The following is a 14,631-nucleotide window of genomic DNA, read 5'->3' on the forward strand; positions in this document are numbered from 1 at the left end:
TACGCTGTTTGGGATTTGCACACAAGAAAGATCCTATGGGGTTTGTAGCATATAATGGAGATGAATAGTCCATCCAGCTCATCAACTGCTATTTAAATCATCAGATTACTTTGTAATTGGAAGTAAGCTCCCCTGTTAGAAGGAATGTGAACTGCAGGACATCGGAAATTGTTATTATACTTTAGCTCCATGATTACCCCAAGCCACTTCTTATCAAGATGGAATATCCTCAGAGCCTTGCACTGGAAATGGCCATTTGTAGAGGATGTTAGAGCAGTTTAGAATGGTATCGTTCAGTGCGAGAGGAAGTCTTAGCACAGGGCATCAGAGAGTTTTTGCTGTTATTAATAAGGACAGGGCAAGTGATATATTGCCCAAGATCTTCTTGATTGCTGTTAAAATCACAAAGATCTTAGGAAAAGTCAAGAGTTTGCTGTTGATAATTTAGCTTAGAGAACTTATCATTAATGGGATTACAACTGCATCAAAGATCTGTTATAAGCTGAATTTTTACCAAACAAAGCATTCGAACATGCCACAGAGTAACTGTATCAGTTTCTGGCCTCAGCTAAGATGGAACATCAGTCACAGGAATCAAGATGTATCCAGAACAAGGCCATTAATGTGCATACATGGGGCAATGACGAATTAAGGTTTGCCACTGCCAGTGACTCTAATGATGCTGCTGGCATGGTTCTGTATCCAGGTTACACGATTCAGATTTGAGGGTCAATGTAGTATTGCTATACTAGTAGGTTATTACCTGAGCTACATGAATTTGAGTCAGATGGCCGACATTACCTTGATTGCCCTCCTGTTGGCGATCTCCAAACAAACCAGAGGTGGCAGGTCCAGGTATTTGAAGGAATAGGACAGCTTAGTGAGAGCAATTGAAGAACCAGCAGATTGCCCAAACGTTTCCTCGATTGCTCGCAGATATGCTTCAACTTTTCAAGAATTACTTCAACACTCAGGCTTGTCTCTTCGAATATATATATATATTTAACAGCACTGGATTCTGGCATCAATTAACAATGAGAGAAGGAATTCTCCAAGGATTGCAGACTTGGGATCTAATTGGCTTTCATACATTTGATTATGCTCTTCACTTTCTATCTTGCTACAATAGAGTACTGGGTCTGAATAATTCGTGATGGAAGTACCGAACAACAAGGCAGTCAGAAACAAGGTTGTAAGCTGAAACAACAAATTCTGAAAGCCAAGAAGTCATTTGCTGAGCTTCCAGAGTCGGTATTTGAAACTAGCATATTTGTTTATGGGATACATGCATATTGCAACATATAAATATTTAATTGAAAATGTTATAATTAAGAAAATAAATTTTAGGAAAGAGGTCCAGTGATTTACGAAAAAACAAAATAAAATAGAAAAAAAATATTAGATTTATTATTTGGTATTTTTTGAAATAAAAATAGAATGCAATTAAAAGTTTGGTATATATATATAAAATTAGAGATCTCTTCTACAGTTACGTTTAACGCTATTGGGTGATATTTCTACAATTTATATTTTAATATGTAAATTTGATATATTTTTAATTATTAATATTATTCATAATTAAAAGATTTAAATTTACAAATAAAAATATTACATTTGCCATATAATGTATATTAGATCTGTTCTTATATTGTTTATATATATATATATATATATATACAAACATTTTGCGTACTTTAAATATAATATTTTTTAAGTTGTAATATGTATTTTTTATTTTTTATTTTTTATTTTTATAAGTAAAAATTTTAATTCTTTTAATTTTTTTTCTTTTTTGGTCCCAAAGTGATTAAGTGAAAAAAAGTATTGAAAGAATGGAAGAAAATGAATGAACAAGAGAAAGTGGGATATTCATCTCTCATTTTTCAACATGGAGCATTATATTTTGGAGAAACTATTTCTATTGTATAGTATTATGTTTTGTTTATTCCTTATGGTGGAAACAACTTGGCTTGTAATTTTGAATATTATTATTTATTCTTGTTTTGATATAATTATTTATTGTTGTTTCCAAAACAAAGACTTCAGAAATCTTGACGTAATATTAAAACATTTTTTAACAAGGTTGAAGAAGGTTATTTTTCTCATTAATTATTGGTTTTAATCTTCATAGGAATTAAAAAAAAAAGCTTGTTTGATAGTGTGTGTGACATAAAAAAAATTAGTGGATTAAATTACCACTAATTTGGTCTTAAAAAAATAATAAAAAATATCCTCTTATGGATAAGTTTCCTTAATCTCCAACTATAAAAATGATAATAATAATAATAATAAGAAAATTATTATTATTATTATTATTATTTTGTTGGTAAAACCTCACAGAGAAGAAAATTTGCTAAAATCAAAGAACTAAATCTCTTGAATTAAGCAACTAAAGTTCGGGAATTTGAAATTCAAATTTCCTATCTTCACTTATAAATAGAGGTGTCTTTTATAAAGAATATAGTGGGATAAATCAGAAAAATCTAAAAAGGAAAATCCTTAAGGAGAAAATCCAAAGGTAACTTCGTATGGGAAAAGGGGCTTCACAACAAAAGAAAGAACTTCATCAAATCTCCCTACAAGTTCAGTAAATGATAAAAGTGCTTCATCAAATCTCTCTGCAAGCTCGGTAAACGGCAAAAGAATTGCTACATGCGTTCTTCGCCATTCAACAAGGTTATTCGGGAATAAGCTACTTGTGGCCCTCGATTGATCTTTGAAATCTCATCTTCTAAAGTGTGATCAAGCTAAAAGAATCAGAGAGAAAATATTCTTTTGGAAAGAATATTATTTTTGATATTGTACTCACAATATTTTTAATTTCAATAAATATTTCGTTCACATTATTTTCCTATTTGTGTTGCTAATTTTGCAAGACCAAATTTACGAAATTTGTGCGTACAAATTTTTGGCACACCCGATGGGACATCTCTGCCTCTCATATATTTTGTTAGAAGATTGATCTCTATTACATTGATGGCACCTAAAAGAACTCAAGTTGTGCATGTCAACAAGGGCAATGACAAGATCGTCATTGCGCAACCAACACATGACACTGCTACGAGCCCCATGACTAGTATAAAAATAAAATCAACATCTTCAATCTCAACAAAACAAACAAGTGAGTATGCTTGTTTACTAAAACAGGTAAGAACACGTGATGAGCACCAACCACTCATCACCTTGGTCTCTTTGGGGGCAAAGAGCCATAGTCCTCGTAGTAGGAGAAAACTCCCTTCAACACTATAGGACTTTGGGGATAAATCTCCTTGCCCTACTGATGCCAACTCTAGCACCGACTAACACTCCAGATTGCCAACTGGAATGTCAAAGGAGGAAAACTACTCCAATTGTTCCGACTCTTTTACTTCTCATTTCTTGATGACTATGCCGATAGTGGCAACCGACACTACATCCGTAGAGAAACAATTAGCAGAGATGGCTCACACCATCGCCAAACTCACCAAGACGGTTAAGGAGAAGGATATGTAGATAGTCTCCCTCATAAACAAGGTTGAGGTACAAGTTCAAAATACTGATGAGTCAAGTCAAGGACTCAACCACCTTCCGTATGTTGCATCTCCTCTCGATGATGCACCACATAAGTATAGGACAATGCAAATTGAGAGACAAACGACAGAATCTGCCTTAGTGGCATCATTATCTGTCCAACAACTTTAGGACATGATAACTAACACCATTAGAGCACAATACGATGGACCCTCACAGAGTATGCTCATGTACTCTAAACCTTACTCTAAGAGGATTGATAACCAATGTATGCCTGTGGGTTATCAACCTCCAAAATTTCAATCATTTGATGGGAAAGGAAATCTAAAACAACATGTTGCCCATTTCGTTGAAACTTGAAACAATATAGGTACAGATGGTGACTTATTAGTTAAACAATTCATCCATTCTCTTCGAGGGAATGCTTTCGATTGGTACATAGACCTTACACCTGAGTGTATCGATAGTTGGGACCAAATGGAATGTGAATTCCTCAACCGTTTCTATAGCACCCAATGAACTGTAAGTATGATGGAACTTACTAACACTAAGCAATGGAAAGACGAGCCGGTTGTAGATTATATCAACCGTTGGTGTTCCTTAAGCCTTGATTGCAAAAATAGATTATCTGAGGTATTAGCCGTGGAGATGTGCATACAAAGAATGCGTTGGGGTCTCTTATATATTCTCCAAGGGATACGACCTCGTACCTTTGAAGAATTAGCTACCTGAGCACATGACATGGAGCTCAGCATAGCTAACCATGGTTCTAAGAAGGACTTTACCATTGATTGGCAAAGAGAGAGACATGATGGGAAAAAGAGTGACAAGACCTCGAAGAAACCCATCCAGGGGTCAATGATGATAAATATGACTCCCGTCAAAATCTCAGCAAAGGATGAAAAGAAGGAAGTAAAAGAGGCTAGACCAATCCAGGAAAATGAGAGACATCGATTCACCTTGAAGGAATTAGAAGAGAAGAAGTATCATTTTCCTGACTCTGATGTGCCTAACATGTTGGAAGACTTGCTCTAAAAAAAGGTTATTGAGTTACTTGAGTGCAAGAGTCTAGAATAAATGGGTCATGTTAATGATCCAAACTACTGTCATTACCATTGAATTGTTAGTCATCATGTGGAGAAATTTTTTGTTTTAAAAGATCTCATAATGAAACTTGCAAAGCAAGGAAGAATTCATTTAGATTTGGATGAAGTAGTAGAGTCAAATCATGCTATGGTCACATTTGGGTCATTTGATTCTATTCCATTACATGTTTTGCTTAAGAAACTGGGGGCATGTGCTAGTACTATTCAATGCGAGTCACTGAAACCAAAGCAAACACAAGTGTCATGTTAGGATAACCTACTTCATTTTTGCTCTGATAATAAATCAATGCCATATGAAGAAGAAGTTTAGACATTAGTGACATGAAGAAGACCTCATAAGAAGCAAGTGTCGTATTCATACCCTAACCTTCTTAGGAGGGGACGACATGAGTGGAATACTTGTCAACATCTAAAGAAGAAAGAAAAAAAGAATCCTGAAAGAAAACAAGTGATTGAACAAATAGATGACATTTTGATCCAGAAACTCATCATCCCTATCACCCTAGGGGAATACTTCCCCTTAGGGTTATTTGATAAAGGGGTGACAGTATCAACTCATATAGTCTCTTGCAATGAGACTTCAAAAGAAGAATGGTTAAGTAAAAATGAGGATAGCATTCTTGGTGTTGAGTCAAGAAAAACTAAGGAAGAAGAGGGGGTAGTAGCAAGCTTACAACACCTACCCTCACCGTTTAGTAGCCATGAAATGCTACAACTTCCTAATGAGATGCGAAATGCGTTGATTCAAGTACTTAAGAATCCAACACTCTATGCCACCAAAATAAAGGGGGCAAAAAGACTTAAGGATGAAAGCCACAATTGTGCCAAATGTTGTGCAGTCATCACCTTTACCGATGAAGACCTTCAGTTAGGGTTAAAACCACATAATCGACCTTTGTTTGTTACCGGGTACATATGGGAAAAAAATCTCACTCGCATCTTAATTGATGGAGGGTTTGCAGTAAATATCATGCCCAAAACAACAATGAAATGACTTGGGATTGCTACGAAAGAATTAACTCGAAGTCACCTAATGATCCAAGGCTTTAATCAAGGAGGACAACAAGTTATTGGTATGATTCACCTAGAGCTTGTTACAGGTGAGTTGAGTTCAAACACATTGTTTCATGGAATCGATGCAAAAATATCTTACAACGTATTACTCGGGCGACCATGGCTTCATGAGAATGGGGTAATTCCTTCGACACTACACCAGTGTTTCAAATTCTATAAAGGAGGGGTAAAGAAAGTAGAAGCCGATACTAAGCCATTTACAGAAGTTGAGTCTTATTTTGTTGACGCTAAATTTTACATAGAAAATGATGCTATGGAGGAAGTCCTTCCTACGATCATTTCCTCAATTGGGAAGGTTAAACTTAAGGGAAAAGTTGAGCAGTGTAAGTTAACATTAGTAGAGGAAATTTCACAACCAATGATGACTCGAATTGAAGAAAAAGAGAAATCCTAAAAAAAATCGACACTGGACTTGACGATTGCCACTACTTCCCTAATTTTTTGGTACATCCCAAGATCTCGATGAAGTGAGGGTCAACCACCTTTCATAGAAGACAAAAGCAAAGTACAACCTCGAAGATTGGAAAATGGGGACCTTCAGGTCTTGAAAGAAGATGTGACCATTCTCCTTCCAAGCTTACAACTCATCTCTAGGGATGAGACACAAAAATCCATCAAATCCTCAAGAGTTCAAACAAAACAAGAATTCTTTCCTAGTAAAATAATAGATCAGGGGTTCAACCCTACGACTTATAAGTTATTAGCCAAGGCAGGGTATGACTTCACTTCGTCATCACGATTAGGAGAACTTAACTCCGAGACTACAGGTGAAAAAATGCATGGCCTTAACGAAACTCAAAAGAAGTTAAAACAACAAGGGTATGCAGTCAAACCTTATAGGGTAGGTTTATGGTTTGTACCTTTCGAGCCTATCAAAATTTCAGCGAAGACTAAGAAAATTAAGGTAAGTACACAACATATCACTATAGAAGACATGGAAGAGAGTAGTGGGTCAAATTCTCCTTCTCAAATTTTAGTATTTGATTAGATTGAAGCTCTAATTACATGAGCTTCAGTGTTCACTAGGTTGGGCGATTTTAACTAAGTAGAACGAAATTTTGCACATATCCCACAGAGGTCAATACAACAAAGGATTGAGACTTGATTACTACTCAAAAAGTACTCTTTTATAGCTTGAAACTAGCTATTTTAAATACTTTTGAGTAGTAGTTAATACCTTTTAACTCAATTGGCACATTAAGGAACCTAGCAAGGGTTACTAATCTGTTTTGGTAAGTTTTGGTGTTTTTGGTAGCTTTTTGATCATTGAAACAAGCCAAGAAGAGGGAGAATTTTGTGAAATAAATGGTAATGCAAGTTGAAGCTCAAATACATGAAGAATCCAAGCTTTGGAGCATTTCATAGCCTTTTGCCAAGCCAACCAGAAAGATGCAAGAAAGAAAACCAGAGGAAGAAATCCAACAACCAGCAGTTTCGCATGGCTGTGTGAAATTTCGTACACCATACGAAACCACAAGAGGCAGCCAAAGAATTTCGCACACCATGCGAAATCTTCCTGTACACCGACTCTGTTAGATTTTTATCTTCAGATATTTTGTGTAATTTCCTAGTTTCTCCTTGTAACCAACCTAGATATTTTCTTTTATATCTTTTTATATATTTTTTAGGTAACATCATATATAAGGAGAGAGACAGAGGGAGAAATATATGTTTTTTTTTCATAGAACACTTGCAAATTCCTCGTAGTAAGAAATATACAAAGCTTTTGCTCTGCCTTTCCTTCTCATTTTGTTTTCACTCTTCTTTCTAGCCAAACAACCTCTGAGGATGATTTATCAGGGGATGAGTGACTAGGTTTTAAGTTTCTTGGAGTGAGGGAAGCTAGGTGAAGGACCCGAATGCAAAGATGGGAGTTGTCCTTGCTTTAAATGAAAGTAGTTGTTAACCATTAATGGTTTTTATTTTAAGGTTTAGCTTTAAATCCCTTAAAAGCACCTTCATTGGCCAATACTTGGTAAGTTTTCCAGATTCTATGGATGCTTATTACTAGATCCATGAATGTCTATTAGTTATCATTTACGAGCCATTGGAAGGTGGTTCAAGGTGAGGGTCTTTAGTGTTTGAAGCCATTAATGGGAAGCAACTATCATTTTCCATGAACCCTTTGGATCAAATCTTAATTGCTAAATACAAAACTGGTTCGGGAGATAACCATCCTTTATGTTATTGTCCCCAACACGAGGAGAAGATCTGGAATCTCCCACTTTGTCTAAGGAACCCGATCCTAGTGACCTAAAGCTCCAAGAGACCTTTTCTTTGTAGTTAACTTCACTTATTGTTTTTGCTTAACTTAATATCAATCTTTGCAACCACAATTCCATTTTCTTTAAAAACTAATTTTCATAAGGAAAAGCACTAGTTTATTTCCTTCACTAAAGTCAACTGTACAATGAAAACCCATCCCTATGGACGATCCTAGAGCCACTATACTATGCTAGCTATGCTACCCTCGTGTAAGGTGATTTAGATTTTATAAATTTTGTTAATAACAACCGTTTGAGCCAGAATCAAATGGCATGATTGCAATAGGGACGAATTAGGACTCTACCTCGAAAGTCATGGCGATGAAATCCCAATAAGAAGCAGTGTATTGAACTAAAAGATGATGCAAAGACAAGAAGTTTAATCCCATCAAGAATGAAACGTCATTAAACTTGGAAAATTTGTACTAATGGTTCATTAAAAGTAAAATGACGTACCATCATGATCACCAAGCAGTCGGACAAGGGATGCCCTAAAGATGTTGAAGAAAGTTCGACGGACACTAGCTACCATGTTACAGTACAAGTTTACTCTAATTTAGAATTTTTAGAAGATGAACCAGGGGAAGCTCCTCAAGTATTTGAGGATGGGGGGCAAGCCACTGTAGATGAGTTAAAAAAGCTCAATTTAGGAACAAATGAAAACCCAAGGCCAATATATGTAAGTATGCTTCTAAGTTCTTTTGAAGAGAAAAGTTATTTTGAGTTGTTACTTGATTATAAAGATGTCTTTGCATGGTCGTACAAAGAAATGCTAGGTCTTGATCCAAAAGTTGCAGTACATCAACTCATGGTGAAGCATGGTGTTCGATTGATTAAGCAAGCCCAAAGACGATTTTGACTAGTACTTGTTTCACAAATAGAAACCGAAATTGACAAATTGATTGAAGCTGGTTTCATTAGGGAGGTAAAGTACCCGACATGGATTGCGAACATTGTTCCAGTTAAGAAAAAGAATGGGCAGATTCGTGTTTGTGTGGATTTTAGAGATTTAAACAATGCTTGCACAAAAGATGACTTCCTATTACTAATCATCGAGCTTATGGTTGATGCAACTACTAGTCATGAAGCTTTATCCTTCATACATGGATCATCGAGGTATAATCAAATACGAATGGCGCCAAAGGATGAAGAGCTTACTGCATTTTGTACCCCAAAGGGTATTTGCTGTTACAAAGTGATGCCTTTTGGACTAAAGAATGCAGGTGCAACATATCAACGTGCTATGCAGAAAATCTTTGATGACATGCTCTATAAGAATGTCGAGTGCTATGTTGATGACCTGGTTGTAAAGTCTAGGAAGAGAGAAGACTACCTACAAGATCTTTGTATGGTGTTTGATAGGTTAAGAAGGTATAAACTCAAAATGAACCCGCTCAAATGTGCTTTTGTTGTTACTTCTGGTAAGTTTCTAGGGTTTATTGTTTGACATCGTAGCATTGAAGTGGATCAATCTAAGATCATAGCCATTCGAGATATGCCAGAACGGAGGAATCTTCAAGAACTTAGAAGTCTTCAAGGACGTCTTTCTTTCATTTGACGGTTTATTTCAAACCTTGCAGGACAATGTCAACTCTTCAACTGACTTATGAAGAAAGATGTCCCATTTGTTCGGGATGAAGCTTGTCATAATGCCTTTAAGAGCATAAAAAAATATTTGGCTAATCCACTAATCTTAGGTACTCCTATGGCAAGGAAGCCATTGATACTCTACATTGCCGCACAAGAGTGCTTTCTTGGAGCATTAGTTGCACAAAAAAATGGGGAGAACAAAGAAAGGGCATTATATTACCTAAGACGAACTCTAACGAGACCGGAACTAAATTACTCTCCAATAGAGAAAACTTGTCTTGCTTTAATCTTCCTGATAAAAAAGCTAAGACATTACATGAAAGCATACATAGTACACTTAATAGCATACGTTGATCCCATTAAGTATGTGTTATCAAAGCTAGTTCTTTCAGGACGATTAGCAATATGGGGGTTGTTACTCACTAAGTATGAAATAATCTACATCTCTCAAAAGGCAATCAAAGGACAAGCACTTGTAGACTTCTTAGCAGATCATCCTATTCCTACAGCATGAGAAATTTCAGATGGCTTCCATGATGAGGAGATCTTTTATGTTGACATTTTTCCTTCGTGATTGATGTTCTTCAATGGGTTAGCACGCTATGATGGAACAGGTGCAGGTGTTGTATTTGTCTCACCACAAAGACAAATATTACCATATTCATTTTTTATTAGTGAGAGATGCTCTAACAACGTCATTGAATACCAAACCTTAATTATCGGACTACAAATGGTGATTGAAATAAAAATCACAAGCTTAGAGATATGTGGGGATTCTAAGTTGGTAATCAATCAACTTTTAACCTTGTACGAGGTTAAAAGTGATGACTTAGTTCCTTACTTCCAATACGCTACCCAATTGATGGAAAAGTTCGAGAGAATCTCTTTAGTTTATATTCCACGAAAAGAAAACCAAATGGCAAATGCTCTATCTAATCTAGCTGCAAGTTTGACACCGCTTAAGGACGAGACTATACATGTCCCTCTTTTCCGTAAGTGGGTACTACCACCATTGCCAATATTACAACCAGAAGAAGTAAATGCTACATCAGTATTCCCTATTGATAGTGAAAATTGGCGACAACCATTAATTGACTACTTAGAGCATAAGAAGTTACCTAATGAACTAAGGCATTGAACAGAAATACGACGTCGAGCTCCACGCTTCATTTACTACAAGGAAACACTTTATCAACGCTCATTCAATGGAGTACTTCTTCGATGCCTAGGAGGAGAAGAGGCAAATCAAGAAATTGAAGAAACTCATTTTGGGATCAGTGGGGCTCATTAATCAAGGTCAAAACTTCATTTTCAAATCAAAAGGATTGGATACTATTAGCCAACTATGGTTAACGATTGTATGGAATATGTAAAGAAGTGTTAATCATGCCAATTCCACTCAAATTTTATACACTAACCCCTTGAGCCACTCCATCTTACAATTGCGTCATAGCCATTTGATGCATGAGGGCTTGACGTGATCAGATCTATTGCTCCTAAATCCTCTGCTAGGCATGCTTACATATTGGCAACAACATATTATTTCTCTAAATGGGTGGAAGCTGTGCCACTTAAAGAAGTGAAGAAAGAAAATGTAGTGAACTTCATTCGAAGTAATATTGTCTATCGGTATGGTGAGCCACGATACATAATCACTGACAATGGGAAACCCTTCTACAAAAAATTGATGAGCAGTCTCTATGAGAGGTTCGGTTTCAAACAACACAATTCATCAATGTATAATGCATCGACCAATGGTCTCGCAAAAGCATTCAACAAGACCTTTTGCAACTTATTGAAGAAAATTGTTGATAAGTCAAAGAGGGATTGACATGAACGAGTAGGAAAAACAATTTGGGCATATCGAACAACATGTCGAATGCTTACACAAGCAACCCCTTATTCTCTCGTTTATGGTATAGAAGTTGTATAGCTCCTTGAGCGTCAGATCCCTTAATTAAAGATTGCTATATATGAAGGACTAACTGATGAAAATAATGCTAAGTTACGTCTTCAAGAGTTAGAAGCACTAGACAAAAAGTGACTCAAAGCCTAGTAACACTTAGAGTGTTATCAAGCACGCCTTTCAAGAGCTTTTAACAAAAAGGTTCGCCTTTGGTCTTTTCAAGTTGGTGATCTAATTCTTGTCATTCGTAGACTCATCATCACTACACATAAGACTGAGAGTAAATTTACATCAAAATGGGATGAACCTTATGTGGTGCAAGAATTTTACACCAATGGTGCTTATAAGATCGTTGCTGAAGACGGATTAAGAATTGACCCTATCACTGGAAAATTCTTAAAGTGTTATTATGCTTGAGTCATACCACGCTCCTGGCCCGCATGAGCATAAACTGCGTACTACGCACTAAAAAAAAAAAAAGTTCGTTAAGTTGAAAACTTGAAAAGACGACTTAGGCAAAAGTTAGGACATATGCTTGCAATATTAAACCTTTATTTTAGTCTTGGAAAAAGTTAAAGCATAAATGTGGACCCTTACCCAATCCACCGACTGGCGCAACTCGCTATTTTTAAAAAAAAAAAAAGTAAAAGGGAAAACTGATTTTTGAGTTTTGAAAAGTTTGTCCCAATGAGGAACGGTTTTGTTTGGAGTCGCCACTTACTTTTTATTTTTATTTTTAAATGGGAAAAATTTAAGTAAGAACAAAAACCCCAGCATGACTCCAATCAGGAAAAAAAGGACTGCGAAAACTAGATTCTGGGTCCGGGAATCAGGTTACCTATCGGGAAAGTACCTCATGCGAGGTAGCACCCCTCTAGGCCCGGAACTCTGTCTCTACTGATGAACTGGGTATTTGGGAGCATATGGGTCAAAGATCAAACAATCAATTAGGCTAAACAAATGACATAGATGACACGAACCTGCTCAGTATCTAGCGTTCACTTAGTCTCCACAAATCAAAGCTAAAAGGTGCGTACCTGAAGTCCCTAGCCAAGCGCTACATAAGAGGTTAGTCAAGCAATATAAACACACAATGAGCAAACATATCCAAGCCCCACGCATGCAAATGAATCCAATTCCCAACAAGTCAAGTACGTACATTGGGTCCCCAGCCAAGCAGTGTAAACAGGGGCAAACCAATAGACACAAGCATTTTTAATCAAACATCAAAATGTGCCCAAGCCAAACATTCACAATAAGCTCCCGACCTTCCTAGCCAATAATACCCTCAACTTATAGGTGGGCCTACATTAATTCAAACCAAATCTGGATTTAGACCCTAAAGGTGTCCTACAAGTGCCTTGGAGCCTACGGGCCCAAGCCACAACAAAAATGGGGGTCAAAACACGCTGAAACTGGAGCTACCTAGCAGAACCGGTTGAACTGGTTCCCAACTGGCTCAACCAGTTGAGAAAAAATCTGAAACTTTACCAAAATATTATTCAGAGAATAAGGAATCCAAAAAAACAAATGGCTCTCAATTCCGAACCTGGATGAGGGAGAACCGGTCGAAACAATGCAAAGTGTTTATAAAACAGGGCTAAACATGCAAGACTTGTTGAACCGGTTCCCAACCGGTTGAGAAAAGTTCTGAAATTTTAACAGTAGGTTTCCAAAAGAATAAAGAATCCAAAAAAAGCAACGACGCTCAATTCCAATCTTGAATGAGGGAGAACCGGTCAAAACAAGGCAATGTGTTTATAAAACAAGGTTGGACATGCAGGACCTGTTGAACCGATACCCAACTAGTTCAAACGATTGAGAAAAATTTTGAAATTTTAATAGTGGATTCTCCAAAGAACAAAGAATCCAAAAAAGTAACGGTGCTCAATTCTGAGCTCGGATGAGGGAGAACCGATCAAAACAAGGCAACACGTTTATAAAACAGGGCTGGACATACAGGACCTGTTGAATTGGTTCCCAACCAATTAAACCAGTTGAGAAAAATTCTGAAATTTTAATAGTAGATTTCCCAAAGAATAAAGAATCCAAAAAAAACAATGGCGCTCAATTCTGAGCCCGGATGAGGGAGAACCGGTCAAAACAAGGCAACCCGTTTATAAAATGGGAGAATGATCCAAAATAGATTTTTAACATGAACAAAATTAAACGGGATCAATGACATCAACTGAATGAAGATCATGGCAAACACACAAAGAACCAATTCCAACATAACAATTTGTGGCTCTTTTCGTCCACACCAATCAATAAATCATTAAGCATTCTGGAACGATCAGAAAGAGGAACCGAATGCAAGCAAGAGTTCTGTGAGGAACTAGAAACGTACCTGAAGAACCAACCTTTGAGAGGTGCTCCTTTAGCTTGCAAAGCTTCTCCAAACGTATCCAAGACCCCCAAAAGTCTGAGAACCTCTTCACTCCACTTCCTTAGACCAGTCACAAAAAGAAACCCTCCAAAAAACTCTTATAAAATTCCTCCCCCACGATTCCACGGTGTCCCCCTTCTCAAAAAAAAAGAAGAAGTCCCCTCAAATTTGATTTTTTTCCCTCTTTTATAGTCCCAGACCTCCAACCATCAAAGCCTTTTTATTTTTCTCTCCTTCAAGCTCTGGAAAGAGCTCTAGTTAGTCTTGGAATCAGCTTCCCCATTAACTCCCCTCCCCATTTTCCATGTAAGCTGACTATCTTATGCTTTCAACTTGCTTCCCCACCAAGGATCCATATGGATTCATGGTGGGCTATAAGAAATCCGAAATAAGGCCCAAAATGGATCCAAAATACAGCCCAAAACTGATCTGGAGCCCATGGGCCCAAGCCATGTAGGAATTAGGCTCCAAAATCACCAAAATCAGTGCTCTATACAAGCTGACTCGATGAACCTATTGAACCGGATAACGACTGGTCAAGCCAATTGAGAAAAATTTTGAAAATTTGAAAGAATATTCCTTGAAGAATGAGGAGTCCATTAAAAAAATGGTGTGCAATTCCGAGGTCGGATGAGGGAAATATGATCAAAACAAGCCCAAGTGCTCTGAATTCGGACATGCTTCAATGAGTTCTGCCTAAATTGAAACTTTGGGAATCGGCCGAGCCGGTTGAGAAAAAATTTGAAATTTTGACAGAATGTTCCTTGAAGAATAAGGAGTCCAAAAAAAAAAAAA

This window comes from Vitis riparia, chromosome 16, assembly GCF_004353265.1.
Source record: "Vitis riparia cultivar Riparia Gloire de Montpellier isolate 1030 chromosome 16, EGFV_Vit.rip_1.0, whole genome shotgun sequence".
NCBI classification, from domain to species: Eukaryota; Viridiplantae; Streptophyta; class Magnoliopsida; order Vitales; family Vitaceae; genus Vitis; species Vitis riparia.